This window comes from Triturus cristatus, chromosome 5_2 (assembly GCF_964204655.1).
Source record: "Triturus cristatus chromosome 5_2, aTriCri1.1, whole genome shotgun sequence".
In the NCBI taxonomy this organism is placed as follows: Eukaryota; Metazoa; Chordata; class Amphibia; order Caudata; family Salamandridae; genus Triturus; species Triturus cristatus.
Genome location: NC_140588.1, coordinates 474,780,778 through 474,807,681, shown reverse-complemented (window position 1 = coordinate 474,807,681; position 26,904 = coordinate 474,780,778). Strand labels below are relative to the sequence as shown.

The window sequence follows — 26,904 nt, the reverse complement described above, 5'->3', positions numbered from 1 at the left end:
CTGTCACCCACACCTTGTCATGTTGCCCAGAGACAGGCTACAGGCACCAAATGGCTAAGGCAAGAAAATGCCAAGTTTCTAAAAGTGGCATTATCAAAATTGTCATTTAAAATCCGACTTCACCATAAGTTATCATTTTAAATTCCAATTCCATAGACACCAAACATACCTTTTCCCATTTGGAAATTACACTTAAAACATGTAATAAGGTAACTCCAATGTTATCCTATGGTAAAGGTAGTAAAAAAAACAAATGTAAGAGTTTTTCACTACTAAGACGTACAACTTAAAAATACATGTCCCACTTTTTAAATAAAATGCACCCTGCCCTCTGGGTTGTCCACAGCCTACCCTAGAGGGTTACTTATATGTATTAATAAAAAGGAACGTTTGGGCATGCAAAAGGTGTATTTTGCCAGGTCGCAATAGCAGGCCTGAGACATGTTTAATTTGCTACTTAAGTAGGTGGCACAATCAGTGCTGCAGTCCCACTAGAAGCATTTAATGTACAGGCCCTGGGTACAAGTCATGCCACTTTAGTAGGGACTTACAAGTAAGTAAATTAAATATGTTGGTGGTCATTGCCTCCTTAGGGGAAATTATCCAAGAACATTCTCAGAGCAGTGCATCCTGTGGAGGACGCACTTCCTCGTGGTAACTCTGAGCCTTCACTTCAGTTAGCTCGTCCACATTTGCGACGAAACACTTCTGCGGAGCTGTGCTGCAGTCTACTGGCAATTTTCAGCATTTACTGTGAAAAGGCTGGGTCTGCTGTTTATGGGAACATTTCTGCACGAAAATTGATCTTCTCAGCTGGGCGATCGCACTCAGTGTGGTGCCTGACCCTAAGATGGCGCCCGGGACTTAGACCTTGGAAAAATAAAATCAGCAATACAACCACCTGAAATTGCTACAAAGTTAAGCTCAATTCCCTTTATAACAAGCTGGGGGGCTATCTGCCACTTCTATCAGCCTGAGAACAACTTATCTTGCAATGTGCCAGTACCAGTTGTAAACTTCATGATGTTCATCATTAATGCCCTTATCGACGACATCCTTCCCAGGGCTCCACAAAACTGGTGGTTCCCTCATCCCCCCTGCTCTGCCTTTAACAGAGAATAATGGGGGCCATCTGAATTCGAACTTCCAGGACTCATCCCCCTTGCCTAACCTCAAGATGGACGCCTCAGTGGGACCCTCCTAAATCCTCTTTCTCTTCTGGTCTGTAATCGTTGGTCATCGTCCTGATCTTGACCTGCCCTCACCCGACCCTGTTCCTACTCACCCACCAGGACATTTACTCTGAGAATCTGTCCCTAGTCAGTTGGGACCTAGCCATTTTGACTGATACCCGGTGGAGCTACCTCACGAGCTAAAGGGGAGATGGACTATGGATTCCCTCCGTGGACATCACCTACCCAGCGGGTCTTTGGACAAACTCATGTGTCTCTCCTGACCTTATCTCCCTCATCCCCTTTACCCTACCCTCTACCCCTTTCCGTTCTACTCTTCACTGCTTTCCAGCTATTGACCTTTGCCCTCAACCGCCCTTGCTCATAGTTCCCACTCTGTTTATCCACTGGACTTTCTTCTGTGAATTTTCCCTCGTCAGTTGAGACCTAGCCATTTGACTGATGCCCGATGGAGCTACCTTGTTTAGCTAAAGGGGAAATGGGCTGTGGATTCCCTCCTCGGACGTCACCTACCCAGTCCGTCTTTGGGCAGACTTCCTTTGTCTCTCCTGCCGTCCTTTTCCCTCATCCTCCCCCTCACACTTCCCCTTCCCCCCTCCACTCCATTTGTCTCACCATTCTTTCCTCTCTCAATGTGTTGCGTATTTTTGATGTGATGTGTAATTGTTATCATTTTCTGTAACAGTGTGTAACCTAATGTAAAGCGCTCTGATACCTACGGGTCTAGCCAGTGCTATATAAAACTCATTAAAATAAAATAAATAAACATTTTGCTTTTTCCTCCTAGTCTTTGCCGACTCTGTCTGCATAACCTTAAGAAACTGCCCACCTTCCCCCTGTATGGCAGAGGGAAGCTGTGCATGCCTGCCTCACCAGCTTTGGGCTAGGGGTGCGGATACGATGTGATTTTGGTGCTGTACCTCCATGCGTCCCCTAAACAGGTACACCTCATAAGCGGGCTGTGCATGGCACCGGCTAAGTAGCGGAACGTAGCACTGAGTGTGCCACCCACCGGATAGCCCTCAACCCTATACCAGGTCTGCCATGACAGGCCTGCCGGGTGCCATTGCTCTCCTGCCTAAGTTGGTATCACTCATGCTTCAGTCAACCCGGAGTGGGTCATGCCATATCATGAGGGCATCCCCCCAGGGAAGCCGCAATGGGCAGCTGGGAGGGTGATAGGTTGAAGGCCGGGTGGACACATATGGATGTTCCCTTCCCGGGTAGTGAGGAACTCTCCCCCCCATGATGCTTTCCTTGCCTTAAAGTTTGGCTCTCTCCATGGATACTACGGGGGCTTACCTAATCTCTGAAGTGTCAAAGTCATGGGGGAGTGCGTGACCCTTCCTACACAGGTTAGAAGGAGGCACTGACCTGCTGTTCAGGAACATGGGCTGGTCTGCCAATGCAGACCGAGGTGAGCACACCAGCTTCAAAGCTGTTTTGGATATTTGTCCCACCTGCGGTGGCAGATTGGAGGCTGCGCCCTGGCACCTATGGCACGGTGCATAGGTGTTTAGCCTGCCATCGTTGGCTATTAGGTGTATGCCAGCAAGCCAGATGTTCAGGCACTCTTCCATCCATGGTGCTAGCGGCAAGGTGGCTGGTCCGCAGTTGCGGGCCGGGAGTGCGTAATTGTAACCGTGAGGGGGTCCATCCATGTGCCACTGGGTCGAGCAGGGTGGTGTGTGCGCACTGGCATCAAAGGTGCTCGGGCCTGGGTTAGCAATGTGCCCGGCCTGTCCTTGCCTCGTAAAAGTGTGCGTGCCCTTGGTAAATGGCTCTGATTTCAGATTCTAAAACACAAGCCGATCTGTCATTGCAGACCGGTGGGTGCGTACATATCTGTGCTCCAAGAGTCTCGGGACCGACACCACGGGTCGAGGAGAGCACATCTGTGCATTCCCCAATTGACAGCCATAAAACATGGGCATCCCACGGGAAAGGCAGAACTCTGCCATTTGAAGGCCGAATGGGATAGATTGAAGATAGAGGTTGCATTTCAAGGCCCCATGGCAGACGTGCCTACAATTTAGGGGAGTAATCTGTGGTTGAAAGGTAAAACCCTTAAACCACCAGACTTCAAAGAAACACAACAGTATAACTGTGGGTGCCATCCTCCAGCAAAGGGTGAGATACGCTTGTGGGAACATGGGACCGGACAACCCGGACTGCGTGGTGCACATTGTCACAGAACTCTGTTGTGCACATGGAGGATGACTGTCCAAATATAGGCTGGCCTTGCCCGAGGACCTGCTTAAGTGTGGCGCCCTGAATTGTGTTCTCCAAGGACCCGACGGCGGGCCTCCTGTTCTCTCAGGAGATCTCCGGGACATCAAAGATGTCCTCTGACGGACCTACACCATCTACCTGTGACATCTGGAGAACGGTGCCCTCTCAAGTGCCCACCTTGGCTACTAAATTCAAACTGGTTGAGTGGTGTGAGCGTGGACATAAGACTTGTGTCTGGAGACCTGATTGCCTAGTGTGGAGCCCAGAAATCTTGCCCGCATCTGAAGCATGTGGTTCCTGTACTGCAGGGACTGCGACACTCGTAAGCGTTTAATGGTGATGAGCAGACTCAACGGTTGCAGGACCCCACGTGGCCCGTTTCCTCAGTCGTGCCGCATTTCTCTTGTGCAACATACCGACTGCATGTTCATTGCGTGCAGTATCATGTTTGAATTCTGAAGTGCCTGGTGCGGCTCATCCCTACATAAACCAGTCGCTGTGCTTGGATCTTCTGGGCATGGCCCAGATCATCGTGTACCAGTCGGGGCACCTCATCCTACCAAGAGGTTCCCCTGTGTTGCGGACCAACTGCCCTTTCCACACCTGGCCCCGCCCGAAGACATCTCAGCACCAGGTAGTAGCGAGAAAGATTGACGGGGTTGAAGAAACGCTTCAGAGACAGTTTGGAAGCGGGTTGCTGGACGTGGCCCTTTTTGCAGGGTCATCCCTGAACTTTTTGCCTTCCTCCTGGTGTTTTTTCTGACCTGCTGTTGGTGGTTTTAGGACTCTGAGCACTTTATCACTGTTGTCCAGTGTAAAATGCATGTGCTCTCTATGGTAAACATGGTAAAATTGGTCTACACTTGTTTGGCGTATTTAATTTACCTGTCGGTCCCCAGTAAAGTGGTATCTCATATACCAGGGGCTAGTAAATTAAATGCTACTGGTGGGCTTGCAGCGCTGCTTGCGTCACCCACCAATGTAGCCACTCAAACCTGTCTAAGGCCTTATCCATGGCAGGGCCTGCGCGCACCATTTACTGCTGCTGTGACGTGGCACATAAAGTGGGTGCCACGTCTGTGACTCCCCTTTTACTACATATCAGTCACCCCTAAGGTACGCCCTAGCTAGCTCTATGGGCAGGGTGCAATGTAAGTAAAAGGTACGACATGTGCCTTAACTGTGTGGCATGCCCTGGTAGTGACAAACAGCCATTTTGGTTTCTCTCTACTGTGAGGCTGCCCTCATAGGAATGCATTGGGGTTTCCCTGGCTGGGTTCAAACTGGAATGACATAGTGAGCAACATAAACAATGGATTTAGGCCCAGATCTCTATACTGGGGTGAATGTATGACATTGTTCTGCATTCTGTCCATCAACTGTTCTTTTTGCATTTGTCACCTCGAGTGGGACGGGTATGCCCAGACATGGGTCCCGTGCTCTCCATGCCACTGGAATCAAGCTATCCTGGCTGAAGAGGGGTGAAACCCGGAAACTGGTCCTAGGATGCTTGTTTCCAGTCCAGGGAGGACCTGGCTTGGCAGTTCGGGCTGGACTGTTCCCATGAGGCACAGGGTCAAGACTGATTTGCACTTTGTTGGGTTCAAATTGGAATGGCATGGTGAGCAATAAAACGATGGATTTAGGCCCAGATCTCTGTACAGGGCTGAATGTATGACATTGTTCTGCATTCTGTCCATCAACTGTTCTTTTTGCGTTTCCCTGATAAGTGTGTCAGTGGTAATTCCTGATATGAGAGGAGTAGCGTGATCAAGTGTGGTATGTTTGAAATAGTGTTAATAAATGCTGCGTAATGGTGTGCACAGATTTATTATCACTATTTTAGAAATGCCACTTTTAGAAGTGGGCATTTCTTTGTGCTAAGTGTCTTTGTGCCTGCCTGATTTGTATTGCATGTCTGGCTCTGGAGTGACAGGGGCTGGGGATGTGCAGTGGCTCCAGAGGGGCTGGGTGAGTCAGTGCTAGACTGAATTGGCTGATCTGCATTTGGAGTAGTGGGAGGAGTAGTCCCTGACCCAGAATAGGTCTGTGCCTGCCTTGTACAATGCTGGCTCCGCCCCCTGTGGTATGTCTGGGGCCAGATCCTACACTGACAATGAGGGTGTTTTTGCCCTGTAATCAAATGTTTGAGTGCCCACCAGAACTAGTTTGAACTGGGTCCCCAAACCCTGTGCCATGGCAGAACAAAGAACTATACTGGTATTAATATTGGGGCTGTGACCCCATGACAAGTGCTACTTGGCACCTGTGTGGAGCTGAAGGACTGTTGGGCCAATAGGAACCGCAGTGGGACCCAGCTGCTGTCTCCTGGGGGGTCCCTACGTGCTGGCCTGCCAGTGCCCAGCGCTGCTGTGATGTGAGGGATGAATTGACCTGCAGTAGACTGCTCCTATGTGGAGCACAAGAAGGACTGGACTGTCCTCCTTCCTGTTTATTTAAAAGGAAGTGTGGGGAGTGCTCAAGGGTGCTCCCTCGTCAGTTCTGCGACCTATGGGTGAAAGCACGTGAGAAGCGCTTTCATTTACTATGCAGCGCATGTGGAGCGCTTTTGGCTTCATCATTTTAATAAGAGCTCTTTGAGAGCACTGAGAAATCTCCTGTTCAAAGCCATATCTCGAGATCTTGGTTTATAACAAAATTTGTTAAGCAACTTAATATTTTCAAAATAATATCAAATGGATTCACAAATCCAAACAATACATTAGAACAGTGATCAACCCACCAATTGAAGCCACTAACATCAATGCTTAACCAACCAACTCATCACAGAAACAGAAGTCCATCATCACAGAACACACTTCTCATATATTTAAATTCCTTATTTATATTTAACACTCCAAACTCATTTAAAACGGCACAGCAATATGGCTCAGTGGAGGATCCAGTATCAGACAATTGGCAATAATCCAAAATTCTCTTCCCTTCAATTTGGACATTTAAGACCAAAAATTATCCAAAAATATTTTGGGGTCCCCTTAAAGAGGAGGTGGTCTAATGCTAACAATCCTCTGCAAACTAACTTTGCAGAAGCCGAACCCCAATATTCGTCTGACCCCCAATAATTGATCACCCCAATATATACCAATAATATTTCAGCTCCGGGATTCGCGTTTAATCTACTGGCTAGAGACTGCACTCCTCACCGGGGAAACCACAATTTAGCAGAGTTAAACAGTATAAAATATAATACACATAAAGGACTGAGTTCTAGATAAAAAATTGTCAAAAGGTTTTTTTACAGAGAGGCAAAAATCATCTTAGCCGATCAGAGCAGGATCAGCAAATCAGAGTACAGGAAATAATGCAATATCAGAAATCTTAGGCATGTTCTAAATGAAAATTCGAAATGTCAAACTCAATAAGAGTGCTGAAATCATAGTAGGACATCTGAAAATGGCCAGGTATCCTCGAAAAAAACCTCACAGAGAGCGCATGGGCCAAATAATGAATCCGCAAAAAGGGTGACTAAAAGAGGTGTCCTCAACTACCGGGGAAGAGAAGGTTTTATAGAAAAGCACACCGTTTTGTTAATAGTTTCTACAAATTCAGCATAGCGGGATCATGGTGAGGGTCACATTTGGCAAATCAGGAACAACGTAATAATTAGGACATACGAAACCTTTTAGGAACTAACCCATTTCTTAAGGTAATAGAAATCTTCCATTGCTTCCTCAGCAACTGTACCCCAGAGATTGTACAACATAAATGAAACATTTCTTGTAGAACTCCCACTTCTTCTCTGGAACTTCCAGTGGAAGTCCTTGAAAATTTGACTTTGAGTACACCATGGAAGCCTCATTCACAATGCTATCTGACACAATATTATTTACATCAATTGCTCCATTCTCTCGGGAACAAAAGCAAAGGTAGTTTTGCAGCAGGACACTGATTGGGAGGGGAATGAGCAGGAGCAAGTTGAATAGAACACAGTAAACAGCATCCATTTAAAAAAAAATCTGCCAATTATAATATCCTGACAACATATAAACCACCCTGTGCCACCTATAAGTTCCTAGACTTTTTGCTACTAGGCACCCCATAGATCTCCTCAACACTTCACATTTGTGTCTTTGACTCATGCCAAGAATTCAAAATGTATCTGAAAAGACATCTGCTGTAGAATTTAACATTAAATGGTCAACGCCGTTTCCTCGGCCTGCTTCAACACCCTCTGCATACTCCGAAAAATGTTGAGATGGATCCGATCCGAATCCAGACAAATGGTCATGCATGCCCTGATCAGTAGCAGACTGGACTACGGCAACGCTCTTTACGCCGGAATCAACATGCTACTCTGTAAACTCCAGACAGTCCAGAATGCCACAGCCAGACTGACCCTAGACATCCCCCGCCACAACCACATCACCCAACACCTCCGCGATCTTCACTGGCTCCCCATCGATAGAAGAATAACCTGCAAGCTCCTCACTCACGAATACACGGCCCTCCACAACTTTGGACCAGCGTACCTAAACAACCGCCTCTTCTTCCACGCACTCAAGAGACACCTCCAATCACCTGATCTCTCCCTAGCCACCATCCCACGCATCTAGAAGACCAGAACGGGAGGAAAGTTCTTCTCTCCTACCTCGCAACCAAGGCCTGGAACGGCCTCCCCCTCTGGCAAGTCCCCACACTGCACCAGTTCAGGAAGGTCCTCAAGACCTGGCTGTTCGAATGACTCCAGGGCTCAAGAGAGCCTCACCCCACTTCCCGAGCATCTTGAGACCTTCGCGGGTGAGTAGCTGTGCTTTACCAACCCTGATTGATTGATTAACCCACCTTCTCTCCTGTAAATATGTGGAAAGTGTGCCCTATTCATGTCTTTTGTTTTCCCTTAGCCTATGATACGATATAGCCTTAGTTATATGTTTGTCCTCAACAATCAAAATTCTACAGTGGTGTTATTCAGTGTGTTGCTGCCGCCAACCATCTAATCAACACAATATACATTACGTATGTACTGTTATTGATGCCTATCTGAAATAAATGTTGCTGCTTATAGATCAAGCCTACTTTTCAAGCTTATCCGGCATCTAGCAATAGACACACACAGCAGTGCACCACTTCATATACACACATACACATTAGCACATATAACCATCGGAAGACACAAATACATTTTTATTCATGTGCACCCTAATACTGTAATTCACAAATGGGACATTTATGCAGCAGGAGTGCTTGGCTGGTAGCGAAAAGGCCATACGGTATCTTCATAGCTCCCCTTGAACACTAAACTATTGCCAGCCACTCAAAGCATTATATTGCATTAAGTCCTCTTAGCTCTGTGATGGGAGAGACACGGGCCTGCTGAAGGTATCAGACTTCTTCTCTTCCTGCCACATTTTGCAGGGAGTGAGTATATTCCAGTATAAGTCCTCCAGATGCAAGAAGGGATTTTTAGTTTAATCCACTTTTGTTTTAATACATTGTTATTCATACTTCTTTGTTGAATTGTACATCAGTTACAATTTGTTTCATAGTTACTGCCTGTGTTAATGTCCTATTTAAAACCAATCACATATTGTGCTGTAGGTCAACATTTTGAAGGGAATGAATTGATCTCTATTATTTATCAGCTATTTCACCAACACACCCTGGCCAACAAATTTTAGGGTGGCTAACAACATGTTCGCAAACAAACAAGGAACCTTCATTTATGCAGAAGAGGTCCTATATTCTTGAATCTAATTGGTAGTCTTCATCGTGAGAAAAAGATACAAAATCTAGAAACAAGCGGAGGGCTAATCTGCAAATATGGTTAAGAAGTCTCAGGCCCTCTATACAAGTGGTCTCCTAATACCGAGTTGGACAAAAATAGGAGTTTTCGGCCAAATCAGTATCCTAGGGAATGCAGTAAAATACAGCTCATGAAATCAGTGCCTTTGATTCCAGGGGAAATTTCCGAAGTCAAAAATGTAGAATTTATTCATGCGAAAAAGTACAGAATTTGGTGGGAAAACCTCATGTCCAGTGGTAGTCCCCATTTCGTGGGGGATTACTTGTTAACCCATTATAATACCGGATCATGGAAATCTACATACCTGAGGCATTGATAATTATAATTGCAAGTGGAAAGGTACCACATCCGAATTACTGGTGCAGTTGTGATGTTGCCCTAAATTATCATTATTGTTAACTGTAGTGAAGAGAACTGACCTCTATACACAGTAAGTACAGTGTAAGCAGATTTGTTCTATTTCTAGGTCCTGATAGATTCGACCCTAACAAAATATTTAAAAAAAAAAGATAATACAGACTTTTAGCAATTATTCTGTAAAGCCTTTCAGGAAAGAAAGGAGGAATACAATTTTTCTAAAATGCATAATATTAACTGAACTGAATTAGAAGATCAACTGTGCTGCTCTTGATGTGCCTTTGATTCTTGATGAACCTATAGAATATCCTTTAAATGTTTCTACAGAATATACGTGTTATTCAATTTTAAGCAAATATTATTGGATATTTTTGGAAATATGTTGTAAACCTGTGCAATCATATTCTAAACCTTGCACACATCCCCAGCATCTTCCTTAGAGAAAATGTTCAGTCTTAAACATGCAATAGTTCAAATCTGTTATGTAACCTTTGAATGATACCTGGCCTCCTGTACACAACACTTTATATTTGAGTATCCATGGGACCATCCAAGGTATATATTTTCCTTCTTCGTGTAAACTGGCTCCAAGTTTATGTTTCCAAAGGCTGAAAATTCCATTTTTTGTCTCACTTGTATGTGTTTAACTAGTATTTTATTTTAGCTTTTTTCACTGTATGCATATTTATTACCCATCTTTATCGATTATGATATGCTGCTTCAATTTGTGTAACCTTGGATTTTTCTATTTCTAGAGAGAGTGAAGACGGCGATGGCTTCTTTACATGGTTTTAAAGGATAACCATAAGCTTTACAGCTGCAGTTGGACTTTCTGGAACATTTACTAAGGGCTTACGTATATATTTATTGACCAACACAGGAACGACATTATCTGACATTATCGCTTCCATTAGAGGACGGTTTCAACAGGGCCCAATCCCTTTCTAGATGGATCCTGAAACATGCTGTCCAGTGAAGTAGCCCATCAGACATTGGTATTGCCGGAAGAACTTTTTTAGGACCACGAATAGCACCGGGGCATGGCACCTGAAGCCATCTTCCATTATCATGTACTCTTTGGAATGGGTGTTTCCCTCAACAAAATGCTGTTGTATCTGCTTATCGGTAATCCATTGTAGACAATAGCATGATAACTCTGCCATTGGCCACTACTATATAATGCCGAGTTGCATGCTTAGTTGATAGTGGAAAACTACGCTGTGCCTTAAACTAAGACCCTTGCATGGCCAGACTGGTAAATAAGCAGGATCATTTTGATGATTCAGGGAATGATTTAAGGGACACGGAGTCATGCTGCTGAAGCCGGCATGTTTCATTGAGTTAGGGCCTATATGTTACAGCTGTTCTTAATGTGCCGCGGACTGCTCATTTTAATTAACTGTGGTATTTCTCTCATTGTGTAATGAAGTTAGGCTCATGAACATTTCATGTGATTGCATCAGACTACTGAGCACGTGCTGGAAGTCAGTGCAAATGCTCGCGAGATAATAAGATTTAATGCAGGTTTATCCAACGTAGGAGAAGGAAGGTCAGATGTTCACGCTGTCCCAATAGGAGAAATCTGTCTACAGTGAATATATGTGAAACCTATTTACGTGGTCATTAATTATCCTGAACTTTGGCATCGTTTCCAGCCTCCTTGACTTATGTGGGAATTTTGAAATATGTCTAAGTAGTGAGAAGTATAGTTATTGCTGATTGAGGAGGCACAAAGGTTGCTTAGCATGTGAGCATCAGGGCATGGTCCTGTGTGATATATATATATGAATGGCTGGTCTCCAAATGAAAAAAAACGCTTTAAAAAAGAATTGTAGGTTTGATTTCTGATAACAGCATTCTGTGATTGACTTTCAATAATGCACTACTGCTGATTGCGTGTCAATATTTTTATGCTCAGCCTTTCTACCTGATTACAACTGTATATAAACTCTTAATTGTTACATGATCAAACCAATTGAATAAAATGTGACATATCCCATATGTATTTTTGTGTTCTTTATTTTTCAAACTATTGTTTCATATTTAGGCATCCATAAAACAAATCACAACTGGTTAGCTAATTGTAAAGCAAAATAACGAGAAATCAGATATGATTGTCACACAAATGTGCTGTTCTTTGCTTTTATGGTGTGGAATTCAGAAGGGACAACTGCATTCTTTGGGAGCGTGGAGAAGATGTTGTGAGGGGCATACACTAGAATGACAAGAACAATGCATTTTGTGGCCATTTAACAGGCATCCCTGCCATCAAATTGATATTTCCTCTGCAATTACTAGTATGCAGAATTCAGGCAGGTGAAGCAGGTGATAGGGAATTGTCAGACCAAAAATGCACTCTCTGTTGGTATTGTATACAATTGGTCTTTAACAAGTTGTCTCTAGGCAAGATCTAACAATGTTCCGCTAGTTGTTTGTGACTTTTTTTTACGAAGTGTTCTCTTTCAAGGACTAATGCTGAAGGGTTTTAAACAGCAAGTGCTAGCCGTTCATAGTGCAGTGATAGTTTGTTTAGAGACATTGCGAAGCAAAGGGACGTAGATCAGCTGCAGGGATCTTAACCCAATTTACAACCCTTACAGTATACACAGATATTTAAGATGAATCTCCCAAGCTCCCTAACCTGTGGCACACTCTTAACATCATTTAAGGAACACTGTCAGCCCTTACAGTATACACAGATATTTAAGATGAATCTCCCAAGCTCCCTAACCTGTGGCACACTCTTCACATCATTTAAGGAACACTGTCAGCTTCCTTTTCACTTTTCATACAGAAAATTTCACGCATTGTAAACATTCCCAATTAAAACGCTTGGTGGCATTATTTGCTGCAGCAAATTGTATCTGCTATTGAAAACACTTACAATAGTAATGTGCATAGGTTAATGTTTAAATAAAGCACACACTAAATTAAAAATTTGTAGTAGGCATTCATACTTGAATGTTATAGGACTGCACGTAAATAAAGTCTTTAATTAAGTTACTTATCTGTTGATGCCATGTTAAATGGGAAAATAATGCATTAACATAGAAAAACCTGTTTTTCACATTAAATAAATGTTTTTGCACAATGTTTTTCTTCTGTGTGCTGCAGATGTTGCAGATTCATAAGCCTACTGTTAGCTAGTGAATAGACACTTGTTTTGCATTAGACATCTGATAGTGAGGTGCTCATCGGGAGGAGCCGAAAACAACTGAAAGAATGATTCATGGAAAGAAATATTGATCCACAAGATCAAAACATTGTAGCTTTTCAAGGACTAATGTCTGAAAGTCTGTTATGCTCTGGTGAAAGCATGGGAAGTGAACTTACTCTCAGGACTTTGGAGATATTATATTTGTTAATGAAGAAGACAAAAAAAATTATGTTGCTGCATTGAATTTGTGTGTTTATTGTAGCGCGTGTTCCTACAGTAGGGCCGAATTCCTTCCTCGACATTCTGATCAGAGAATCATTTCTGATCTCTTAGTCTTCTCTACATGAGAGGGTTCTTAAACTAATTCTATATGTCTGCTGAATTATGACTGTGAATAGTTTTCAGTCTGATATGCAACAGCTTTATGTTTGTACATTAATTTATTTCTCTCATGAGAACTCTTCATTGAGTTTCTGGACTGACACCTTCTCTCTCATTATATCAATTTATTTAAAATAGGAAATCTCCTTTATGGAAAACGCTGGTTGTATAATTACTATACTGACAGTGGTTTTAACAAATTTGTTACTCTATTTTATAATCAAATATCGATTGATGGAGTATATTAACTTTTGATTCTGAAATATAAAGACTAATGCCCAATGAATAGATAAACAGATGAAAAGCTAAGATGTGGAAATAAAACCCTTTAACTCACACTCACTCTTTATTGATTGAATTTAAAGTCTTTAACGATGTATTGTTTATGTAGATGATTGATCTTCATTTCCCTTTGCGGACAATCAAAGCTTAATACGACCAGTGGTGGGGGTTATTGACTGACTGGCTTTAAGCAGATAGTCACACCCGCCAGAGCAGCAGAAGCCGTGCAAGGATGTAGACAGCTACAGGTGGCAAAAATGACTAGTGAGGGACTCACCTGATATTGAAAATAATCGATTTTGGGGCTTTTTGTAGTAATATGTCACAACCACCATTAGGTGGTACACTAAGACCAACGCCTTTCCGTAGCTTATAGAAGTGCTGGCCCATAGGAGCAGGCAACTAATTTAGAAGTCTAGACCTAACCCACCTGTTATATATAAAAGAACCCCCTGAGTCCAGCCAACATGCATCTGGAGAAAGCATTAGACAGGCTTCAGCTGTATTCCATTTGGGAACAGCTCCCTCTCTCAGGGCACCTTAAAGAAAATAGTCATTCACCGGTCAACTGAACATCGATGCTGGAAGACAAAGCCGTGTTTGCCAAGAGATCGCATGCATTGATGATTATTGGCAGTTAAACACAATATTAACACTGCAACACTCTTTTGGAGAAACCTATTCACTTCATTTCAAATTAAGGTATAGGAAATACAGATTTGGAAGTAGTTTACAAAGATCTAATCTACTACCATGGGAGAATGCGGGGTCTTGATGAGACCCACTTATGCGAGTTTGCAAAAGAGAACATTATGCATTTCATCTGCATCTGTCCGGCATTTATGAAGGAAAGGAGAAGGCGGCTAAGAGTCCCCTTTCTTGAGCGCAGTTTGCGCAAATGCAGGCCAACAGTAATTGCTTGTTTCAAACAAGAGGACACTACTCCCAGCTGCAGGTTTGCGGAATTCCTACCACCCCCCTATATGACAAGAGTAAAAGCTGGCGAAATTCCTTGCAGGGTACATTACATCAGTTATTTTACTCTGAACTGATTACTATAATGGCACCATCAAATCTTCATTTATGTCCTCTACTGTTCACTAGATCTCATATAGGCCACGCTTCCAGCTATGTTCATTCTAAATTGATCATTAAAACAGCTATATTAATTTATATGTGTGCACTTCAGTTCTTAGATAGGATATACTTTTTGCCGTGTTTATCGTATGACTGCCTACTTTTAGTGTTTTTGCAAGCAGACAATAGGTGTTTAAATGTATCAGAATGTCATAAAATATTTTGCGCTATCATGAACGCACAGCATAAGTTATTGGGTAATTTTATCACTGTTTTATCAAGTGTAAAGTATTTTTGTTACTGTTTTAATTAACAAAGCAACAAACAATTCGGGTTCGGAATCCACAAGCAAGGACACACCTGAGCAATTTATTTCGTACTCCTGCACTATATGATCACTGTTATATGTTTAACTTATGTTTTATTAATGTGTTCATTTGTCAACAAGCACACAATGTCGGAAACAAGGGAGGTGCTAAATTACTAGCATAATTAATTATTAAAGTTAAGAATAAAACACAGGTTTACATAAAGTGTAAACTCATAATACAGATGTTATAAATCATCCCATGGTTACAGCTACATTCATGCTGTTTATTATGTGCTCAAGAATGAAGTACCAGATGCATTTATAAACACGCATTGGTAAATGCAATAGGTTTTGCCTATGTGATTATTCATATTTTTTGTTGTTGTAAGTTTTAGCTTGGTGAGCAGGTGTAAAACTGATAAGGTAAACTAATATTTGAACGGAGGTACCTGAATGCCAGAAGGTACGGGTGTGACATGCAAAAGATGTGCGTGCCCACCGATAGATGTAATAAAAAGAATAATACCTTACTCTCTGTGGGACACTGTAAGAGCATAACTGATTAGCGCAGGGACAAAAGAGAGAATGCAGAGGTGAAGATGGGGAACGAGTGAGAAGCGAGTGTGTGTTAGGAGGAAGGACTGGGCAGAGGGGGAGAGAGGTAGGACGGAGGAGAGAGGTAGGATGGGGAGAGAGGTAGGACAGAGATAAACAAGTGGAAAAAAATAGGGAAACGGTGTGTGTGTGTGTGTGGTACAAAAATAGGGAAAGGCACTATATTACGAGGAGAGAGAAAGTGATAAATAACGAGAAAATCACCAAAGGAAAGCACGAGAGAAGGAGGGACTGAGGAAGGAAGCAAGAAAATAAGTAAGGATTTAAGAAAAAGAAATGGTGGGTCAGCAAGCAAGTAAAAAATCAAAGATAAAAAAATGTGCAAAACTTAATAATGTGTTCTATGGCCTCCAACAGGCCGATACATTTTTTTTTTTTTAAACAATGGTTTTCTGCAATCCTGCATTTTCCATTGTGGTGCAATGGAAACGTGCAGCTGCAATTACGCGCTCTGTTGGATAGCGCACCAGCCTTGCTGCACAACCACATGATTACAAGCAGGTGAGGGGTCAGCAGCTATCATTGTAGACAAGCAACAGTGCTGCTCTCATAGAGCCCAAGTACATTATTTTCAATATCAACTCTGCTCATCTGAGGTACAGCCTGGGTGGGCATGACGTGCCCAGGCAGCAAGCCTGGGTGGTCATTTAGAGCCAAGATCCAGATACACCGATAGGTGATACAGAACACCGCAGGACAAATTATTGCCAGGTGTTGGGGATGACGTAATCTCACAAGATTTCCAGAAATTCACATTACACTTGTACACAAAATGTATGTTTTGCAGTTACGGTGCAGAGTGCGGAATTTTTAAAGTGACTGGATGCGAGGTGGAGAAGTGCCGTCAAGAGAGAAATGTGAGCGCTTGTAAAATTATTGGTGAACATATGATGACTAGATAGCTCCCTCATTCATCCTTTTTTTTAACCTTTATTTCTCATTTTGCACAGTAAACAATAAACAGTGCCCATCAAATATGCTTCCTAATTAAAACAATGTACATTGCACAGGAATACGGTACAGTTACATGCCAAAGTTGAGTATCAATGGTACAGTAAGTCTGCAGTACATTCCAATCTTGCCTATTAACGCCGTCCACTTCTGTTTATTTGACTAAAATGATCTTAGCAGTTATTTGATTTGATTTTGGTACTTGTAAAGCGCGACTGTCACTCCGCGAGGAGTATCTTGGCGCTGAATTGGTTTGAAGGTGAGAAGGAACCATAAAGGGACTAGAAGAGAGCAAGACAAGATGTTATAAATTGATTAACATCGAGGAGACAGTTGTTATCCGGTGGCACCTGGACCCACAGATTTCTCAACCCAGGGCGGTCTAGCTCGTCCTGGGAGTCCGTGGCTTCTGCAATATCCAACAAGAATTGACGATATGGGCCCCATATATCTTTGGGTGCGCTCCATACAGGCAACAATGCATTATAATTAAGGCTCCCTGTTTTCCGTTTTTACAGATAAATGCAGACAGGAAGCAATGTGTTTTCTGTCTGCATTTATTTTTAAAAAGTGGATAAATACAGAAAATGTGACTATTCGTGCTGGTTTTCATTAATTATAGTCCAACAGCTGAGCAGATGGACTGCATGGGAAATTAAAAAACAGGATGCCATTTTTAAATAACTGCATGTGTCAACATACATTTGTGGTATAATGCTAATATTTGCCAGTGGATTCACTCTTCTGTTATATTTGGCAACTTAAATAGCTAAAACACAACGGACATCAAAGTATGAGTGCATGCTATCATTTAAATAAATTTGAAAACGTACAGTTTTACAACTACATTTATAAGCAAAACACAAAATAAATATGGATAAATACAGATAAAATGCCCAAAAAATAAATATGGATAAATACAGACAAATATGTTAAAAAAATAGCTACCATAAAACCAGGAGCCCTAATTATAATTATCTGATTGAGTTGAACAATATGCCAAATCCTTTTCCCATTCCGTGGTAGTAGTCAAAGGGCCTCTCATCCAATGCATGGCCACCCTCTTTTTAGCTAGTAGGAGAGAAAGAGCAGCCAACTTACGTATACCCTTCGGTATTAACTTGTCAAACCCCAATAATCCAACCAGTGTAGACTCCGACAACTCATGGCCCAGCATTCTGGAAAGTATCCTATGGACATTGCCCCAAAAGGTATGTATCTCTCATTCATCCTTACTCAGTGCAAGGCACTATATCTTGGCTTATGTTCTTTGTGGAATATGAATGTTCCTTTTGAAGCCGTTTGCTCAGAAACAGACCTGACAATCTGAAAATCAGACAGACTCGAGTCACTCTTCTGGAAAATTAACCTGTTACAGTTTAACTATTACTCAAAATCAGACAGACTCGAGTCACTCTTCTGGAAAATTAACCTGTTACAGTTAAACTATTACTCAAAATCAGTTTGCATAATTCATAGTAAAATTCGACTGTGGACTATAACTGCTGAAGTAAATTAATATTCATGTTACATTAATGCATGTTTACATTAATGCTGTGAAACTTAGATAGCACTGCAACGCAAAGCACTGATGACTTCCTTATTTTATTTTTGTGCAAAATAATTGAAAATTAGAAAACTGAATGTCTTGTCACTAATCCACTCATCAGTAATTTGCAAATGTTCTCTGTAATAAAATAGAGTTAAATTTGCAAATGCATATTTTCCCATGCTTTATGCATGCCAATATAACAGGCAGTCGTTTTCTTGAACTTCTACAACTTTTAACATAGTAAGCTTGGGTTCAAAATATTTGGCACTCAAAGCACTGTTCACTACAAAAGCCAGGATGGATGAAGATAGCACATATTACATGACGTCACTTGGCAGCCATGAAATCTGAAACATTTGCAATAATGTCAATGCTATAAAATGCTTGGATGAAAGTGTTTCCATTCAGACAAGAATTATACCATTGGTTGCCTAAAATGAGTTAACTAAATAGCTTGTGCAACAAACATGAGAGCACTATTAATTATCTTGAATGAGCGGCCGATGCAGGATATTCAAACAAGCACAGGCAATAGGACCTAAGCCAGGCATGGAACTGTTGGCAGAGATATACACTTCACAAACCCATAAACCATTTCTAGAGCACGTTCCTGTCACTACAAAATACAGGGACATAACACTGGCGACAAGCAGAGCCCTATTGTGGACAGGCTACCATCACCATCGACCCCTGCACTTCGTGTGAACTCATAGTGCAACCTGCGGGGCAAACCTCGAGAATTTTCAGCAAGGTGCCAATAACAACACGATTAAGGCAGAAACAAATTAGGCAAGTGATATTTATCTTATATGAATTGAGTGTAAAACTTTAAATACCTGTCAATGCCAAGTGATCTGCATCATATAAATATTTGTGGAGGTTGGAGTGCCACTGAATGCGCAAAATGAACTAGAGGGATGCAGGGATGTCATAAAATAAACACATACACAAACAAATCAAATATAAATAATGCAATGCAATGCTCATGGTCTGTCTGTTCATGACTGACAATTCCAATTTCTATCAGCCTCATTTCAGCTCTTCTATTTCTTTGATGAGCCGTTTTTACAGTCTGAGAGCTGCTCTCACTTTACATAGGCTCCAAATTGAGCGGCAGCATCGCGTCACGGGTGAGTGCACGCTACTCTGCTAAATCAGGGAGAGACCAGTTTACACCTAAATTTAATGTTCACAACTTGCAGCAAACAAAACATCACCAGCCTTTCAAACTGGCACCGGAGCAGGGCAAACGAACACAGATGCGAAGAAATAAACTATACCAACATGGCTGATGGTCGTTCCACAGTGTGGTCCGTGATTGGGTCTGAGGTGATAGGTTTAGCGCCATAGCTTAATTTACATATTGGGAGTCCCAAGCTATTATCAGTTTTGATGGTGAAACCCGGCAATTTTAGAATTGATAGGGTGCATTTGTCACATTGTATATTAGAATATTGGCGCTGAATTATAAAGATAATTATATAATCCAACCTCAGTTACTAAGTACTTGAAATCTAGACACATATAAAGAAACAAGTTGATATTTTGTAGAGCGAAGGAAGCTCATAGATTGCCTCTCTAATAGGAATGTGGTAAGGTGGGCACGAGCAAATACAATCACTGGCAAATTCAACACGTCTCGGTTTAAGGCACTGATAACCTGAAAATTAGAGGCCTAATTAGGGGTTTTGGCAGTGCGGGAGCAGGCGTCACACCATCACCCTGCCCCTGCACCTCCAAACTTTACTGCTGCCCGCCTGCCAGATTACTAGTAAAATCATGGTCTGGTGGGTGGTGTGGCAGTCATGCAGTGGTGCAATTTAAAGGATCATATGTGAGCTTTCAACTGCACTGCCGCAGGACTACCAGTGCACATTTCTGAATGGCATGGACTGGCGGTTGTGGCAGTGCCATAGGGGTCTGACTGGCCAAGTTGTAATCCTGTGGTGAACCGCAGGTGCAGCAGTGGCCAGACCACCACTGCTGTGCCACCATGAGTTTGGTGGTTCTCAGACCGCCGACCTCATAATTAGGCCCTAAATGGAAACTGTACGGACAAGAAGAGCAATCCCAGGTTTGTGGGGGAGGAAAGAGGAGCTGATGTAGCAGACTTAAGAATAGGACTGCCATTGTGCCCATAAAAAAAACACGAAACCCAGTCTGAGTAAGGTGGACCAAAAGCCCTGGAAAAAGTACCCCTGCCTCGGAAGAATCATTGCTGCCTCTCCAAAGAATTTGCATCTTTCCTGTGACACAATGGCAAGTATTCTAATTATTCTTGCATGTCAGTGCTCCTCAAAAACATGCATCCAACAAACACACTGCGTGCTGTCATGGGGAGACGACGGACAAATAAACTCGGTTGAAATGCATGCCACACCGGGGACTTTAGGTAAAGGACCGAGGACAAAATAAAAGTTTGATGCGGATGAATAGGAGTACTTGTGCCATGGGCTACTGATAAGAAACACATAACAACAGGAAATTGTATGCGACAACCAAGAGAAATGGAGGAAAAGTAATTGGAAATCACACAAACCAATGAAAAGTGAGGGCGGGATGTAAGCACCTTTTAAGATTTATATTAAATACAATAGATTTCACAAGCGCTGTGCAGGTGAAGCCTAACAAACAATCAAGCAATCTTTATAGGTCTAGGGAATAAATCAGTGGCTGTCTGTTGGCAATATCTATTTTTCCGATTGATAACATATACTTGGAGTGGGCTTTGTTTCAGTCCCTCGCTCATTAGTGATGACATTTGTTTTCTCCCTTAATCGCCTGAGCTTGATTTCATAGCTTTCCTTCCTTTACTTGTGTTTGTCCCACCCAGGAGCATTTCATCCTCACTGTGTTCAGATTGGATGAATTGTATGTAACCTCCCAGTGCATACTTGCGAGGACAATTCTTTTTTTACCATTGAACACTCCATTGGAGTGCATGTGTTTCTTTGCTCTTTCTCCCCCTGCATAAGGCACACTACATGCACACATGCACTCTCTTTTGGCTTCCCCATCCCGCTTTCTCTGTTGTATGTCTTGTTATTTATTTATTTGTATGATAGCCCAGCAGAACAGAAACATTGGCTGCTCCAGGTAAGGAGATACCTTTTTTAAAGAAAATAAAAAAGAATTAACTAACTTGCTAAAATGTTGTTTTATAGTATTACGCAAAAAGAATTAAAAATGTACCTGACTGGAATGTACCTGATATTTATTGACTAAATTTTGCGTTCGATTTAGTCCCTAGTGCAAACCTATGGGCTACATTGAGGTATAGTGGGGTCCCATCTGATATTTTGGAGATAATGGTCTGCCTTCATCAGGACACTTACACCCAAGTCAGATGAGGTCAGGGAGGGGAGCGGATCAAGCGAATTGAGGTTAAAAATGGAGTTCAGCAAGGCTGTGTCCTTCCCCCGACTCTCTTCTCCAAGTACCTCAATGATGTGCTATCATATGTGGAGAATGGTTTAAATGAACCCCCATCCCTGGGTGGTCGTAAAATCTCACTTTTACTATTTTCTGATGACACCCTCCTGATTTCGAAGACCCCTAGGGACTTACAGCGACTGGTGAACAAATTTGAAGATTTTTGTAATAAGCGAGAGCTAGTAATCAATCACTCCAAGAACAAGTTCATGACTCCCAGTCCCCACAAACCTTTCCAAGGCTCAATATTGTTGGGGGATCAGGTTAACCAGCTCTATGTCATGGGGTTCTCAGGTTGAGAAGAGTAGTTTTAAGCTAACTTACCACTCTGCTGCTATACTAAGGCATTATAGAGCTTCTCGAACAAGGTATACCTCTCTGGCATTAAAGGTGTATAGCGCAAGAGTGGAGGGTAGTGCTCTCATCGGGGTGGAACTTTGGTTCCCTCCGAACCTGACCAAACTTGGGATAGCAGAGAATAAATTCTTGAGAACATTAAACAATCTCCGTACTAACACCCTGTTAATTCTGTTAAGACGGGACATGGGCCTTAACCCAATAATGTATAAAGCTCAATTGAGACCATTACTCTACTGGAGAAGGCTGCCATTTTTGCTAGATCTGGAGGACTATCGTGGAGCCTTGAAGGAGGTGGCGCTACTGGACAGAGAGGCAAAATCTAAGAGGCAAGCTTATGTTCAAAGACTGCTAGAACAAATTGGCTTAGGGGAATACTGGCCCTCCTCACCTTCCATGCCTCACTTATCTAAGACTACAGTCAAGGACGCATATTGGCCTTTGTTTACCATAATGAACTACGGAATGTCTTGCAGAGTTCACTGTCTTCCCTGTTTCTAAACTTTAAATCTGACTTCCAGTTTGAGCCTTTTCTGGATAGTATCAATCCGCCAATTGCTAGGTCACTTTTTCTCAAATTTCGTTCCGGTACTTTAACAATAATGCCCTTATTATCAAAATGGAACCATGCCCCCACAACTAGCACTCTCTGCGCTGTCTTCCAACAAGCAGAAGAATCACTAGTGCATTTTCTCTTCTTCCTCCTGGGCTATATCAGCCCGAGGAAAGAGCATATTATTCCTCTGTGCAAGCAATTGGGATGCCGCCAACTTGAGGTCGCCACACGGCTCCTTCCTACAGATCCTGCGCAGATGGTTGTTTATGCAGTTTCTATGTACCTTCATTGGAGCTGAGCTACTAGTAGCAAGGCATTACAGTGAACATCTAGGCTGCCACACCCATTGTGTCCCTTTTCTTTTTTAATTCTTATATTTGTTATTGCTTAGATGTTGAAATAGATGTTTTTTTAGCAGTGTTAATAATTTTAATTAATCTATTAGTACATTCTAACTCTAAAATATGTATCTTTTAGGTCTTATTCCCTTGAGCCCTGATGCATGACATTTTTCTTCAACAGTTTCTCGCTTTTAAGTAAAGTCTTTTAAATTAGTACAATCTACGCATCCTGAATGTTTCCGAATAGCTTTGATTACATTTCAAAAGTATATATACATTGTTTTATTTTTTTTGTTTGTTTATTTATTCACTGTACTGTATCATATTTGTTTTGTTACGTTTATGTGCAAATAGCCTGAATAAAGTATTTTGACTGACAGAATGTGACAATGGGCTAAGGTGAACTGCAGAAAAGTATGTCACTCACACTCACTTTTGTCACATCTGGGAAGTACTCTACACCTCTAGGAAATAAACCCATAGATTAAAACAAGATGAGTCCTTTTAAGAAATAGGTCAAACCAATGTGCAGGCTAATGTTCAACAATAGCAAATCGTTAAGCGTCCAGTACCTATCTACATATACTAACCTTAACAAAAAGCTGTTAATTCAAGTGGAAATTTTGAAGTCAGGAAAAACTCATTCATATGTTGAAGGCTTACTCATCAGAAGTTAGAAATTCTTCACTCAGCAGACTAAGCGAGAATTATTCAGGGTATGTCAGAAACTCCATGAAGCCAGATTGTCTAGCAAGGATCCAATGGCACAACTAACTAAACTACCCTATTTTTCCCCCCACAATATTTCCCATACTCTTCTAGCCATCTCTTTTCTGGAGTAATGCTGGAAGGCTCAGGATACTCTGAACTGTAGTTCCAAATTCCAACAAGGCGTAAGCCATCACCAGATAACACAGCCTGCTGGGTACTATAGCTTTAAGAATGATAAACATTGTATCAAAGTTTGTGGCTATGACTAGGCCTTGCAACCCAACTACCACTTTTCCATCAAAAACCTATAAGAACTCCTTGAAGTCCCCTTTTTTTGAGGTAGGCGCTTATCAACATTTTAATTTACTCTTCTAAAATTGTTGCTGTCCATGTTAGAAGGATAATTAAAAATGGCCACAATGGATCATCACACCTATGTACTATGCATCATAGCGCGTGCACTCATGCATCAGAGCATCATGGCACATGCATGCGCATCAGTGACTATCGTGGAGTGAGTTTCCTTTTATAGAAAACTGTTGTAATGAGTAGAACTCCAGGTAGCCATAGGGTAGATTGTAGAATAAGGTTTATTAAGACTTCATTACAGAATTATTATGATGATAAATAAGTAGCAGATAGCCCAAGTATAGAAGATACTACTAAGTAAGCCCCACTAGGAGAAGCATCCTTGCTGCTCAGCCCACACACTCCAACTGACACTCTCTCAACCACACCAAGCACTCCAGCAATCCATTATATCACCAAGCACTCAAGCATTCCACTACATCACATTCATACTGGCTGAGCAGCAGAGAACAGGTAACTAAGGGAAAGGATGCATAGTAACAATTTAAGTCACAATACAAACCCATTCTAAGATTGACAGCCATGCTTGTGTATTCATCTTGATCCGTATTTGCATGTCAGTACCAAAACTAACCGCAAAGTTAACATCTTGGCATTTTAAATCTCAGAACTAATGGTTTTGCCAATGCTTGTTATCAGTTTTCACTGTGAGGCGCCTTGGTTCACTTTATTGGAAAACAAGTGAATTGCTGAGGATGCCAAAGGATCACTCATCGAACAGCTTCCATTACAGCAACAAATTGTTTTTTTTGATTTTCAAAAACCTTTATTAAACAGAATTACATTGTAAAATTACAGGATTGCACCATAGCAAAGCACCGTGTACATACATACAATATATTTCAGCAAGGTTTACCTTGAGCATGTAGTGCTAGAAATCAGTACAAAAAAGAAATAACATAAGAGCACCAGGACAGTGGGAAGAGTCACAATGAGAGGCACCATATAGTGGGAGAGGGATGGATCAAGCTGGGGAGAGTGAGATCGGGGGGCAAGCTACTCATTGACCTTCACCGGCGGGGAGCGCGGGAGAGGTCACCGGGCACTGGGCAACAGCAACAAATTGTTTAGCATACCTAGCAACCATGGTCAGCCGTCTTGACAGCTTCCCTGATCCATTTCTCCTGCTGTAGATCCTATGGTGAGATAGAAATTAAGCACACCTGTCAGCTTTAGCAAAGCCAACAAGTCTGGTTTGTACTTGAAAATGTAGGTCAGAAATATCCTGGTAGGTGTTACTGTATATTCCTGTTGGTAGTCGAAAAACAAATGAGTCATGACCGGAGTGCTTTCATTTTCCTCAGGAATTGCTTATTACTCAAGTAAACTAGACGACTCCTATTCTATAGAATATCTACATAGGTTCCACATGGTGTTGCTACAATAAACCAGGGAAAACGAATCAGTGCAGCTGGAAGTTTTTTCAAAATTTCTTTACTCCAACAACCAAAGCAATAAAGCACAACCATCTAAAAGGGGTTCTAGCAATCTTTCTATGGACCTCCATCCACATGGAGGGAAAAGAGCTTGAAAACAGTCATTAAGGCCTGCAAATGGTGGGAGTAGCTGCAAAAACATTAAATGGTCAATAGTTCACTACTGCAATAGTGAACGTATACATCCACCCTAGCAAACTGGCAAGATTAAATTTCTCCAAAGCCCTGACAGAAGAACTCATGAACCTGAAAGTTGAACGAGGGAACAGCTCCCTCTTAGTCTTAGGAGATTTCAATATGAATCTGATGGGGGCACCTTCACCAAATGATGACCTAAGTGCACAAAACCTAGCTTGGGACATACAGCATCAAGAAATCCCCCCAAAAGCCCAGAATTTACAAAAAAAGGTCAACTGTTAATAGGCAATCTCGAACATCTGGGGCTCAGGGTCCTGAACGACCACTTCACTGGAGACCAACCGCCGGGACTATCGTACCACTCACAAACTGGAGCATCCCTGATTGACTATACGTCGATGAACATATCTTTAATGCAACAAGTATCGTGCTACACTCTGGGAGAGAGAATTGACAACCACCATAGCTCACAGGAAATAGCTTTATTAATCACACCACTAGCATATGAGCCCTCAAAAGACCAGGAGGTAGCTACATACACAATTCAAAATAGGAGAATAAGATGGATGACAAATTCCTTGCCAACTCTCGTTCAGGGCGCAAAGGAACTATTTCACACTATCAACGAGAGCAAGATCCAGTAACAAGATGGAAGACTTTTACAGCAGAATATGCGGCACTCTTTGCACCTACAGTAGTAAATTGGCAAAAAGGCCAAGGAGTTAGTACTTATTCCCAGGGGACTTTGGAGAACAGTCACCCCATCAGGGCAAAAACAAGGCAGGCAAAACCAATTGTGCAGACAATTGAGGAAAGCTCCAAGCGATTTGAATGTCTGGTTTGAATTACGGAAAGCAAAACAAATCTTCAAAAAGCAGAAATGGGAGATCCTGTAAAGCTAAAGAAGAAACCTTCTGAGCTAAATTACTTCATGACGGCAAAAGAAATAACTTGGCGAATTGCTGGCGAACAATAAATAACATCGACAAACCCTTGTGCAATCGCCAAGCTCAAAAATCTCAGTAGGCACTTGGGTCAGCTTCTTAACAAACCATTTTCATTCAAAGGCCATAACTCACACAAATAGAAAAGATTACATACCACCAGGACAACAGGAACAATTTTTAAACCAACCTTCCCAGCTACCATCTTACAAAGTGATTGCTGCCATAAATCATAATTCAGGAAGGCGAGCTGAAATTCCTTTAGAAATTACTATACAGAATATCTAGAGGCAGATTTAAAAAGGTCGGCGAGCAGGAGCACTGGGCACAAACAGGATTGCACCAGCAATCTTTAAAGAAGAAACAATATATTGGGCAGAAAAGCTAGAGCCTCTTTTCAACTCTATCCCATCCAGTGGCAGAGTCCCCATGTCATGGAATGGCTCAGTGATCCTGCCCATATTTAAGGAGGGGAGACAAAAACAATCCTGAGAACTAGCGTCTGGTAGCATTAATCGATAATGAAGCAAAATACTTTGAAGGTCTTGTGTTGGAAGAGCTGTAGCTCTGGGCTGAGGAACATCATATTATACCACCGAATCAGACAGGTTTTACCAAAGAAACAAGGTCTATAACAAAACGGAGGAGCGTCACCTCACTGCTCTTTGAGCAGTGGAAGAGAAAAATAAAATGATTATAACAAGAAGTTATGATCATTTTATTTTCCTTCGCGACTCCAGGCGGGGCGG

At 42.1% G+C, this 26,904-nt stretch overlaps 1 protein-coding gene across 3 annotated transcripts in view; it reads left to right on the top strand.

Annotated features, from left to right (window-relative positions):
• STARD3NL (STARD3 N-terminal like) overlaps positions 1–11,547 on the top strand; it is a 183,978-nt gene extending 172,431 nt beyond the window's left edge. For all 3 annotated transcript variants that reach the window (XM_085607453.1, XM_085607456.1, XM_085607457.1), the window contains one exon: positions 10,302–11,547. The gene's annotated coding sequence lies outside the window, so the exon portion shown is untranslated. The remainder of the gene's footprint in view (positions 1–10,301) is intronic.
• Positions 11,548–26,904: the final 15,357 nt, after the last annotated feature.